The sequence below is a fragment of the Myotis myotis genome, unplaced genomic scaffold, assembly GCF_014108235.1.
Source record: "Myotis myotis isolate mMyoMyo1 unplaced genomic scaffold, mMyoMyo1.p scaffold_m19_p_1, whole genome shotgun sequence".
Classification (NCBI taxonomy): domain Eukaryota; kingdom Metazoa; phylum Chordata; class Mammalia; order Chiroptera; family Vespertilionidae; genus Myotis; species Myotis myotis.
This window is the reverse complement of record NW_023416313.1, coordinates 147,643,048-147,656,603: the sequence shown is the minus strand read 5'-3', so window position 1 is coordinate 147,656,603 and position 13,556 is coordinate 147,643,048.

The window sequence follows — 13,556 nt, the reverse complement described above, 5'->3', positions numbered from 1 at the left end:
TAGTATGCATGAATAACCTGAGAAATAATGACACAGAGGATGCTAATTTGCTGCCTTGATTGCCTTCTGTAGAAATAAATCTCAATTTTAATAGCGCTTTAAGTTAGGAATAAAGAAGAACTTCCTCCTTGCAAGACCAAGGCATGCTCTGCTGGAGGAACTCTTCAGGAGATAAATTCTTATCTGTCTGGAATGGTTAAAGTTTGCCCAAAGCCAGGAGAAGTGCTGAACTTTGAAGTTGTTTTTTTTTCTAGATAGACAAATATTAATCCTTAAGTGTGTACTGTGTCCTGGAGAACCAAGAAAATCCAGAATGGGAAAATTCAGGATTCATTTTCAGTTCTCTTTTCTTACTGTTTTCAGGGGGAACTCTGAGTTTGCTCTTCGTGGTCCTGTCAACTTCTTTGGGATGAATCTTCTCCTCAAATCAGTTAATTGCTTCCTGGGAGGTTTAGAGCACCGATTCCTAGCCAGGACTTCAGAAAGATGACTGTCTGAAGGCTGGCATGGCTTCTGTCCTTGACTGGGATGGGGAGACCAGAGAATGGCTGGAGTTATATATGGAGCAGAAGATGTAGATTGGGGTGTGGATTGATAAGTATATAGCTGGCACCAAGGATTACTTTAAGGTCACTGAGAAAAGAGGGACAGCTTGCTTGTCATTGCTTTTCTCTTCTGAAAAGAAAAGAAGACTATATTCAGTACAGATCTAAACTCTCCCTGTCTAGCCCCTCACTAAGATTAAAGTCTGGGAGCAGTGCATTAGGTAGGCAGAGCTTCTTGATGGCAGCTACCCCAGTGTTTCCCAACCTTTTTTACTTTGAAGTACACTGGGAGCGAGCACTATCTTATCTCTACCCCTACCCACCATTCATTTAGATAGCATTCTCTGTCATTACTCATACTGAAATATTAATTCACTCAAAAAATAATTGCACTTAACTGCAGAGCAGAATATCATTAATGAAAGAACATTTATGAAGTACCTACTGTCTGCCAGACACACTAGGCATTCATTAGGTTTAGATAAAAAAATAAGAAATAAGATAGAAGTACTATATCTGAGGGGTTTATATTTTGAGTCAGGAATAAAAAGATGTATTCAATAAGGTGCAGTAACTCTGTGTATATCTGCAAATGTGCCTAAACTTCTGTAGCACTTATTGCCTGTGTTGCTTTTGTGTCCTCTTATATTATTACTTATTCTTTCTTATATAAGTGTCCTATTTGTCCACAGAAATGGTAGCTCCTGGGAGGCAGAAACTCCCGTCTTTGAATGATTTGTACATTTCACTAGCCCAAAGCTTTTTGGCTTACAACTATTTAACTGTGTTGATTAACATGCAGCCATATATCAGGGAATAAATGTTGCTTTAGAATCGGTGACAGAACTAGTTATGGCAAATATTTGTCCTCTGAAGAGAGCTCTTATTTTTTAAAATTACAAAAAGCATGACAGAGAGTAAGATAAATTATTTGGTGTATAAGGTAGGTCACTAAACAGGATAATGGTGCTTAGGCTCTTCAGTGAGATTTGAAGCCAAGTCCTAAAAAGGGACCAGAGCTAAGGAGATGTAGTGGAGTGTAGGAAAAAAAGGTCACAGGCTTGTTTTTATATGTACTGTATTTTCTTTCACTTTTTATAGCCATTTCCCACAATCTTCCCACTCCAAAATTATTAGGTCATTCATCGACATTTATGTCCTGTTTTTTAAAAAAATATGTTTTTATTAATTTTAGAGGGAGAGGGATAGAGAGATAGAAACATCGATGAGAGAGAAACACATCGATCAGCTCCTTCCTACTCCCCCCTAGTGGGGATTGAGTCTGCAACCCGGCAACCTGGGCCTGTGCCCTCACTGGGGATCAAACTAGTAACCACTTGGTTCATGGGTGGACGCTCAACTGAGCCAAGTTGGCTGGCTTATGTCCTGTTTTGTTCACTTACCATTGTGTCATATTTTCTTATGCTATTAAAATATCAGATTAAAAAATAATGACCATGTGATATTTCATTATGGATATACCATACTTTATAAAACCATTTTTTGGTTAGACATTTAAGATGTTTCCAGGTTTTTTGTTGTTTCTTCCTTTTGTGATGGATACCCACATCTTTATACATAAGTCTTTGTAATTTTCTAAAGTGGCATTTCTGGAGCAAAGGATGAGGACCCACCATTCTGCTCTATGGATTGACTGCATTAGATTCACCTAGGGGAGTTTATTATTTAATTTCTTAAAAGGATTTATTTTTCAAATAGGTGAAAAATTTAAACACTAAAAAGGGAATACAATGAAATTTCCTTCTACCTTTGTCCCTCATTTCCCCTCCCCATAGGTGTTCTATGCCTGTGGAGATACAGGTTCATAAAAAAAAGAACTCATTCAATCTCACCTCCCAGAAATTCTAATCCAGTCTAAGTGGAACCTTAGAAAGTCCTTTTTAACCTCTGAAGCTTTCTAGCTAATTCTGTGCAGCCAGATTTGGGAACCACCAAGTTAGATGAACTCTTGGAATCCTTTCCAGCTCTAAAATTTAATGACTGAAACTCACAGAATTAGTAATTTAAACAATAATAATGATTAGTGTTAAGACTAAATCAGAATCAGGTATCATAAAGATTCTCTTTAAAATGATCTCAGGGATCTAATTTTTGATACTGAATTTATTATTATTAATACTACCATTTATTGAGTATTTATCTGTGCCAGGTTCTGTGGAGAGTACTTTATACATTTTCATTTAAACTCAATAGCACCCTATGTGCTAGGTAATTCTTAAACCAAGACTTTGGAAAGATTAAACTGCTAACCCACAATCAAGGGGCAGAATAAAGATAATAACTCAGGCCCTGACTGGTGTGGTTCAGTTGGTTGGGCATCATTCTGTGCACTGAAGGGTTGCTAGTTTGATTCCCTGTCAGGGCACATGCCCAGGTGTGGGCTGGATCCACGGTAAGGGACATGCAGGAGGCAGCCGATCAATGTCGTGCTTTCACATCAATGTTTCTCTCTCCCTCTCCCTCTTCCTCTCCCTCTCCCTCTCTCTATCTCAAAACAACAACAACAACAAAAAGATTATAAGTCAGGCCTCTTCTCCAGACTGGTGTTCATTGCCTTCCTCCCCCTGGCCCTATCATGAGATTATACTATGCCTGGTGTTTGGTAACTTGCTTTTTTCACTAAAAACCTATCTTGAATTTCATTCATTTCACATAAAAAGGTGGCCTTTATATTTTAGTTCATTTTTAGGCTTCTGGAAGTATTTTTGTCATTATTCCCTACACATGAATACATTTTTTTTTAAAATATATTTTATTGATTTTTTACAGAGAGGAAGGGAGAGGGATAGAGAGTTAGAAACATCGATGAGAGAGAGAAACATCAATCAGCTGCCTCCTGCACACCTCCTACTGGGGATGTGCCCACAACCAAGGTACATGCCCTTGACCGGAATCAAACCTGGGACCTTTCAGTCCGCAGGCCGTCGCTCTGTCCACTGAGCCAAACCAGTTAGGGCATGAATACGTTTCTAAAACAAATTTCAAACAGTACAGATAAGAGGAACCCCCTTGATCCTCGCTCTCTCAGTTCTTATAACCAGTTATCAAATTCATGTGTACCTTCTGGACCTTTTTTCATGCATTTATGTACAGAAATATATGGTTTTGTGAGTGTTTGTAGTTTTATTTTTATAATAATGAGAGCATACTATACATAGGGATTTGTAACTTCCTCTCCCGCTCTTCCCCCAACTGGGTCGGGGATCAAGCCTGCAACTGAGGTACATGCCTTTGACTGAAATTGAACCCAGGACCCTTCAGTCCTTGGGCTGACACTATCCACTGAGCCAAACTGGCTAGGGCTATAATTTGCTCGTTTATCATAATTTGAAAATCTTGCCATGTCTCTACCTAAAGATCTTCTTCAGTTTTTTAACTGCTACATAATGTGTATAATTTACATAACTAATTCCCTAATGATGTGAATTATTATAAACACTGCTATTGTAAAGAATAGTGAATTATTTTTCTCATAAATGCCTAGATAAAAGTTTGAAATGTTAATGGAGACTAAGGGTGCTTTCCCCAAAGTCTAACCCACTTTATGCTTCCCCGGCCATACGTGAGAGTGCCATTTCCTCACCAGCACAGGCACACTGCAGCTCTTCCCCTGAATTTGCTTTATGTTAATTGCTTCTTCTGGATGGTCTCTTGCAGAACAAGCCAAATATTGACAGATCTCTTTTGATTAAACTCTAGGGTAACTTTTCCCCTATTATTTCTGACCTTTGTCCTGAACCTGTTCTCTGAGATACATAGACTTTTTTTTAAAGAGTCTAATTGTCTAAATCTTGTCTCTCTGGCACATCTCCCTTTTGCAGTCGCTAATATGCCTGGAATGACTCAGGTATAACCCTGTTTACAGCCAGAATGACTTCTCTTATTTATTGGCACAGGGAGAGGCAAGTTGAAGAATTATATAATACTTTGTTTTACAACATAGTGCTTATTTTCTGTTTTAATACTTTGTTTAGTAGCTATTATTTTTCCTTCTTTGCCATCTGTTCAGAATGTGTGTCAGGCTACGTTGAGTGAAAGCCACTAAAGGGTGAGATCATCAAGAGGCCTGGTGACAGGGCAGTGCTGGCTAGCAACCAGAGTGAAAGTGGGCCTGCCCTGATGATACGGGCACTGGCAACTTCAAGCCCTACTGACTTTTGGATCACATACATAGGAATAAGTAAAGAAGGAAAAATAAATAAACAGTATTAAAATTTAAGTATCAGAAGAAGTAAACATTGTTTGCTACATTAACAGGTTCGGTTGCCTTAATAGTTATTTGAGAAAAAAAGAAAGGAGATAGATGAATTTGGGAAGCCTCCTATTCCTTTAGGCCTTCCTTGATTTTTCTCCTGTGTGAGTGATGAAAGAGTAAACATGGAAGAGACCTCCAGTGCCAGGGACCTAGGATCCTTGACTAATTTGGAGAGTTTGACTCTGGGGCCATACAAAGTACAAGTTGGGTGATTTAGCATCCAGATCTTGATGCCATGAACTGATAAAGAAAAAAGTGACAGTAACGGATCATTCAAGAAATTCCAGAGCATTCGAGCTGAAAGGGAGTTTGGTAGTTGTTTAACAATGGCATATGCCTTAATGGGTTTTGGATTCTGAAAAAAACAACAACAACAAAAAAAACTGACCTTGAAATTCAACCACTTAGCTTAAGGCCAGTCAGCTATCCTCTCTGAACCTCAGTTACTTCTTTTGCAAAATGAAGATAACTACTTCATAGGATTTTTATGAGGAATGGAAATAAGTATAAGACATTTCTCATAGTGCCTAATGTATAAAAGATATTTAGTACATGTGGTTAACACATGGGCCAGCATCCTAATTTGCATAAGGAAACCAGCTCTGGGAAGTGAAATGGACAGCCCAAGTTCACCAACTTGTGAGTAGCAGAGCCAGGCCCTGGATTTAGATTTCTTTTTTAAATATATTTTTATTGATTTCAGAGGAAGGAAGAGGGAGAGATAGAAACATCCTATCTAATAATAGACAAACATGGTAATTAACCATACCTTTGCTACCATCGCCATTGGCTGATCAGCACAATATGCAAATTAACTGCCAACAAAGATGGTGGCTAATTTGCATACTGCAGGCAGGACAGGACACCGGGAGCCGCCATCCAGGCCCCTCTGTGCAACCCCAGGAGCCGCTGGAAAGCCAGGCCTCAGGCAAGGCGGCCCCCTGGGACCCAGGAGGCCGCCTTGCCTGCAGCCTGTGATCGTGATCATGATCTGAAAGCCGGGCCTCAGGCAAGGCGGCCCCCCGGGACCCAGGAGCCCGTCGGCGAGGTCTGCAGGTGAAGCAGCGATCAAGCTATGAGGGGGAGGGTGGGGGGCGGAAGGAGCTACAGGAGCAGCTCTGGCCGGAGACTGAAGACTCCAGCCGGAGCGAGGAGCAAAGACTGAAGGCTCCAGCCACAGCGAAGACTGTGTCCAGAGCGAAGATGGAAGGCGGTGGCCAGAGTGAAGGTCTGGGTCCTGGGTGCCAGAGGAAAACTGGTGCTAGCAGCCAGGGGAAAGAAGGCCTATTGCACGAATCTTCGTGCAACGGGCCTCTAGTCAATGATGAGAGAGAATCATTGATCGGCTGCCTGCACACCCCCTCCTTGGGATCAAGCCCACAACCCAGGCATGTGCCCTAGACCACAATCGAACCCAGGACCCTTCAGTTCACAGGCCGACGCTCTATCCACTGAGCCAAACCAGTTAGGGTTGGGTTTAGATTTCTTGACTTTTAGCCCAGTTTTCTTTCTACCACCCCACAATACAGTTGGTTTTCATTCATTCTGTATTTAAAAAAGAAGAGTCCTAGCTGGTTTGGCTTAGTGGATAGAGTGCCGACCTGCAGACTGAAGGGTCCAGGGTTCGTTTCAGGTCCAGGGCATGTACCTTGGTTGCAGGCTTGATCCCTGGCCCAGTTGTGTGTGCGGGAGACAACCAATTGATGTGTCTCTATCACATCGATGTTTCCCTCTCTCTCTCTCTCTCTCTCTCTCTCTCTCTCTCTCTCTCTCTCTCTCTCTCTCCCTCTCTCTCCTCCTCTCCCCCCCCCCCCCCCCACACACACACCCCTTCCTTCCACTCTCTAAAAATCAATGGAAAAATATCTTTGGGTGAGGATTAACACATAAAAAAATTAAAATAAATAAATAAAAGAAAAATGCTGCCACCACTTTCCTCTTCTTCCTCCTTATTTTCTACTGTGCTCGCAGGCTCTGGTTGGGCAGGACTTCCAAATGGATGAGGTTGATTTGAGCCAGTATCCTATTGGCCAACTGTTTCCTTTTAATAGGAGCTGCTGAGAGGAAAATGTCTGGTTGGCCTTTGGGAATTTTCGGTAATCTGCAGAGGGAAGAAGGGAAGAGGAGGTGAAACTGGAAGGTCTAAGGCTAAGAGACTAGCCTCAGCAAAGAGATGCAAAAGTCATCCTGGTTGATGTGGCTCAGTTGGTTGAACTTGGTTCGGTGTACTGAAAGGTTGCAGTTCGATTCCCAGTCAGGGTGCATGCCTGGATTGCAGGGTTGGGCGCATGAGGGAGGCCGCTGATCAATGTTTCTTTCTCCTTCTCCCTTTCTCTCTTTCTTAAAAAACACACAAAAGCCGAAACCGGTTTGGCTCAGTGGATAGAGCGTCGGCCTGCGGACTGAAAGGTCCCAGGTTCGATTCCGGTCAAGGGCATGTACCTTGGTTGCGGGCACATCCCCAGTGGGAGATGTGCAGGAGGCAGCTGATCCATGTTTCTCTCTCATCAATGTTTCTAACTCTCTGTCTCTCTCCTTTCCTCTCTGTAAAACCTCAATAAAATATATTTAAAAAAACAAAAAAACAAAACAAAACAAAAACACAAAACATTAAAAAGAAAAGAAATGAAAATGTTTGGGAATCCTTGGCTCCCTTGTTAATTCTGTGCAGATATTGCCCTGGATGGATGAGTTTGGCAACACTTACCCACTCTCCTTGAGCTTTGTCAGGGACTCTTGTATCCTGGCTAAATAGCATGGCTGCCAGATCCCATCACTGTGGTACCCTGTGCTCTGGACCTTTGCCTGCCTATCTTGACCATATTTTATCTTTTCCTACTCCCATTCCCCTAAGACCTTATTTGATTTCTCATGGTATCCTTCCCAGTTAATGCCTTAACCTAGGTAAGAGAAGCACTTCTGGGCATGGGTAATTTGGGCAGCATGGTATCTGCAACAGGTAGCATTTGCTGGCGTGCACTAACTCTGAGCACTGCTTTTGATAGTAGGCACTGTGCAAGGTGCTGGGATAAGACACGAGTCTCTTGTGTAGGAGTTCAGTTTGGAAGGGAGTCAGACATATTCAAATAGTCATTATAATAGAGGTTGTGCTGTGGGGCAGACCATTTGTATAAGGTTTTAGTAATATCAACTGAGCAAATTCATTGGACATGTGGAGATTTCAGGGCCTTAGTCCCAGCCTGGGTAGTAGCTGTGGGGGCCTGCATACTTTAGTTGTCTGTAGACTCAGGATCTCATGGAAACCTGGTACTGTGGTGGAGTCAGAACTCTTGAGAGTTTGTTATTGGAATAAACACAGACTTGTATCTTAGAGGAATTTTCTTGGTGGAGCAAAAGCCTTGATAGCACTGTTCAGGCCCACCTAGGAGTAGGAACAATCATTACATGCTTTTATCCTGTTCTCTTACCTAGAGCTGGATTAGTTAATAATTTTTTTGAGCACCAACCATGTGCAGGGAAGGAATGGGAATCAGGCATATAGATTCCTTTCCTGATCCCAAAAGCCCATGGTCAAGGTTCAAAACAAAGCTTGTAGGGCCAAAAAGGGGGAAGAATAGGTGATTTAGAAATTACTCTTAAAACAACTTAGTGGCAGGAATTGAGCTACCAATAATTACATCATTTTAATTTTATTTATTTATTTTAAAATAGGTATTCTCATAGCTCCTTGCTTGGAGCTAGCTGCTTTAGCAAAGCCCTTGATAAATACTTTACTGACTAAGATTTGTCAGTGAAAGAAAAGACATGTCTGAGGGTCTTGGTGAAGTGGTATTGCATCACTTGAAGAATTAAAAGAAAAATCCCTCAACCTTTTTTTTTTTTATAATTCTTTATTGTTGAAAGTATTACATGTGTCCCCCTTTTTCCTCCATCTCAACTCTTAAATGCGTATAAGTATATAGTGCTTTAGGATCCTTGGAGGGAGAATGGCGAACTAAATGCAAAATACCATCATTAGTCTGGTCCATGCCATTGGGAAACTCTTGTCCCATTTTATAATATATTTATACATTAATGTAGAGTAGATATTATTCCCTCTTTATAGATGTGATGAAGCAACTGAAAGACAGGCTGACTCTCTCAAACTCACTCCTCTGGTAAGTACAGAAGTGGATCTGGAGCCCAGGTCATGGTCCAGGGTGCTTTTCTCGACCCCATGTGGCCTGGACTGAAGCCATAGGTGGCATACATCTCATAGCAGGACAAGGTGAAGTAACTGAGGTCTAGAAAGGCTAAATGACTTGCAGATAATGTTTTGAGCTGATCTTATCTTTGTTTCAAAGAAAGATCTTTACTTAAATGTCACCTCTGTAGCCACCCCATTTAAAATTGCCCTTTGCCCCTCCTATACACACCCTGATCTCCCCTGCTTTATTTTGCTCTATAGCATTATCACCATTTAACATATATACTTAGAGATGGCTTACCTACTGGAGATTGCCTTATGGTACATTTTAGGCTGGCATTTCAGAAACAGAGACATGAGGTATAGTGATTAGAGTGAGCCCTGAATATTATGGGTCTAGGGCCTTGTCTTCTGGCTGAGAAGGGATTCTGCCACGTACAAGAATCTTAGAAGTCTGCTTAGCTGGGTTTGGCTTCTAGATCGAGGATAAAGCTAATAGTAGATAATGTTTGGAAGAAGAGATCTGGGAAATAGAACTCTTGGGTTCCTTTGCTCTTACGCTTGGTCCTGGACTCTGTCATGCTGGGGGAGACCAAGAGGGTTCTGAGTGCGCGGGTTCCCTAGAGCAGTGGTCGCCAACCGGTGGTCTGTGAGGTCCAAAAGGTTGGTGACCGCTGCCCTAGAGCAAATTCTATAGGTTTATCCAGTTGTGACTAAGGCTACTGTATTAAAACTCCAGGTTTATGCAAGATATAATGAAAGAGAGATTATTCACTTATACAAAGATTCTGGGCATTTATGTGCTATAGATGACAAAACCCTGGACTAAGACTTAGCAGCCCTGTGTTCCAATCTTGGCTTTGCAGCTAATTTTCTGGGTAACTATTGATAAGGCACTTCTCTTAAAGCTGGTTTTCCTTGTTTCTCTCTAATTTGTACCAATCCTGTGAAATCATAGATTTAAAAGTCTTTAAAGTCAATAAAGGAAAGAAGGAAATGAAAATTTATTAGTATTTATTGAGTGACTCCTAAGTTCCAGCCACAGTATAAGATATTTTCATCAGGAAAATTAGCTCATGTAACCTTCACAACCACTTGGACCATTTCACAACCGTTTTAAAGATGGGGGACCTGAGGCTCACGGGGATTTGTCCTCAGAGTCAGTAACTTTTTCAGGGTCTTGGGTCTATGGCATGAGCTTGGGTCTTTGGCACTCAAAAGACCTTGCCCTGGGTGTCTCTTGGAGCACTACTGCTTGTCCTGGCATGAGTCTCTACTGAGCTTCAAGATGAATAAATAAATTGTTTTTATTTTTCAGTGGTATTAAAGGGGGATCATGAAACACAGCAGTTCTAAGCAGTGTTCTGTGTCAGCACCCTGGATGAAATAGATTAGAGTCCCAAAATCTCAGGCTTTGCACAAACCCAGTGGGCCCAGCATTTGACCTATTGATCTCTCCCCTGGAGCCTCTTCTCCCTTGGCTTCTATGACCCACACTCTCCCATTTGTCTTTGTATCTCTCCCTTCCTTTTGGCTCAAACACCTTCCCATCCCTTTAGTGTTCTTTTCTCATTCAGCTTTTTCTCCCTGGGGGATACCATTCATTCCCCAGGCTTCATCTCCACCAGTTTCCTAGTAATTCCTAAGTCTCTATCTTCAGCTCAGATTTCTTCCTTGAGCTTCCAACTCCTATATTCATCTGCTTGATGGGTCGTACTTCACCTGGATGATCTAACAAACTTTAGCGTAACATTTCCAAAGCCAGTTCCATTATTTTCTCATCACATCTACTTCTTTTATTCACTTTCCTAGTAGGTGGTTTCATTATCTTCCTGATCTTCCAAGTGCCAAAGCTGACCATTATTCTGGATTTTTTCTCCATTCACCCCTACATACCATCAGTTAAGGAAAGCTGATATTACTTCCCTTTCCTATTACCACTGTTTTTGTTCAGTTTCTAACCTCAACCAGCCACAACCTCCTGTTATCTCTGCCTCAGGTGTCATCCCCATTCAAATCTAGCCTCCAATGAGCCACCAAAGTAATCTCCCTGAAGCACAAATCTTACCATCATTCCCCTGCTTGAAATCCTTTAGTTGCTCCTGATGGCCTTCAGAGTAATGTTCACATTTCCTAAAGTGGTTTATGGAGAAGGCCCTTCCAGATCTGTCACCTGCATATCTTTGCCTTATACTTTATGCTGTGCAGCAACAGTCTGCTCATGGTTCCTGTGCTTACTGTTGCTCTTTTGCAGGCGTAGCACAGTTCCTGGCATAGAATAGGTGCCTGTTAGTTGAATGATAATGGGATATATAAGCATGAGAGCCACTCGACTAGAAGTATTCCAGGTTCAGAGCTTTTAGAATAGGATACTAGGGAACAACTTAGATAGAAAACCTAAAAGTTCCCCTGACCGAGAGTTAGTGTGAGCCCTACTGACTTTATAGAATTCTTTTCTGCTCTTCGTTTTGTGGTAAGGGACTTGAGTTCCTTTGGGATTCAGAACACTCATACCTAGTTTTAAATCTGTCACCTGAGGTCAACTCCCATCTCATCTCTAGGCCCAGAATCACTGCAAGGCAGTTAATAGAATGGGCTCTGGAACCCAGTCTGCTCCTCTCAGTAGTTAACCACTTCTTGCCTCAGTTTCTCCATCCATGAAATGGGTTTAATAATAGTCCCTATCTCACACAGTTGTTAAATCAGATGAGTTAATATAGTGCCTGATATAGAGGAAGTGCTGAGTAAATGTTGGTCGCTATTACTATTGTTGTTGTAGGAAATATAGTTAGCTTTGGGAGACTTCCAAATAACTAATGATTATGAGGTTAACCTAGTAGAGGTAGAGAGAGCCCAGGGCTTTTTTTCAACCCCTAGTCCTGGGATTTGACCTAGCAAATTAAAGAGTAGCTCACTCTTTCCTACCTGTGGAATGGGTAGGAATAATGCTTGCCTCTAGCAAGCTGCTCTTATGACCCTGGACAGACAGGATATCCCTTCTTGCTCATTACTTGTTTCCATTCTCCTAGGCCTTTATCTTAGAGAATCCAGGAGTTTCTGTGCTGGGGTCCAACTGATAGTCATTGTGTCATCCCTTTGGGAACATCTGCTTAGTAGTTGCCCTTCCTGGACAGACAGAGTTGCCCCAAGGGGTGGTGTCCTTAGAGGTTGGCATATTGATTCCCTGTCAATTCTGTTAATTAGAGCCTGTCAGGGCAAGAATCTGTATTGGGCCTGGCACTTGAAAGCACTCCAGCTGAGCTGTCCCAGACTACTCCCCTGATACATGCTGAATTTCTCCATATAAAATGGGTAGAAGGAGATGCTTACATTACTCTAGACATGCTCATTTATATCTGTTTACATTTTAAGATGACATATTTAAACTTAATTTCTAAAGAGGCTGTCAAAAATATAAGGTATAGCATCAAGACACTCTGGGATATGAGCTGGACTTCACCTTAGCTCTTCACCATTGCCCTCTACTTCCTTGCTTTCTTTCTATGTTTCTCCAGTGCTGTTTTAATTTTTTCACTTCTGGTGGAAAAGAAAATGACAAGCCCATTGGAAAGTCCATTCCTTCTGGTCCTAATCCTGGGCAGAGCCACTGGATAGGTAGATTCAGAGAAGAGACAGCAATAGGCTCACTTAATAAGTCACCTCACTGTGTCTGCACCAAAGTTCCTCAAGGTGTGACCTAACCAGTGCCGATTATTACAATCTCCTTGAGGAGTGGGGAGAGTTATTCAGATGCATATTTCTGGTCCTTCCCCTGTCCTGTTGAATCAGTCTCTGGAAGGCGGCCTGGGAATAAGCATTGTAAAAGCTTATCAGGCTGTTCTCATGCTTACGTAAGTTGGAGAATCATGGCTTTAGTTGGTTTTTTAGTCTCAAATAGCCTGCAGTAGGGGACCGAAGTTGGCCGAGGAAGGCTAAGCAACCTCACTGAAGGGAAGTCAGGAAGCTGCTTGGGTTCAGCAGACAGTATTCCACATAGACATCTGGTTCTCCTTGAATGGCATGTTCTCGAGGCTGTGATGGAGAAGGAAGAGGACGTGGGGCATTCACCAGCCATCTTGCCAGAAGGTAGAACGAGCACGGAAGTGATGACCCATCTCTCCCTGTATGTTAGTAGGTAATTCGTGTAATGGAAGAAAATATCCCACACAAACATCTGGTTTTCCTGAATGGCACGTTCAGGAAAGAGTAGAGCAGGGTATGCCCAGCCAGCATGGCTCAGTGTTTGAGCATCGACCCATGAACCAGGACGTCACGGTTCAATTCCCGGTCAGGGCACATACCCGGGTTGTGGGCTCAGTCCCGATGCAGAAGGCAGCCAATCGATGATTCTGTCTCATCATTGATGTTTCTATCTCTTTCTCCCTCTCCCTTCCTCTCTGAAATAAATAAAAATATATTTTTTAAAAATATTAGAGCAGTATAAAGGGGCTAGGTGGGGGCAGTGTCAGTATTAAATAGGGAGGTTGGGTCGGTCTCCTGAGAACAGAGCAGGAGGAGGGCAGGGGGCTGGCCATGCAGCTTTCTGGGAAAATGTGCACCTGCCCAGAGAACACATAGCACAAAGGCC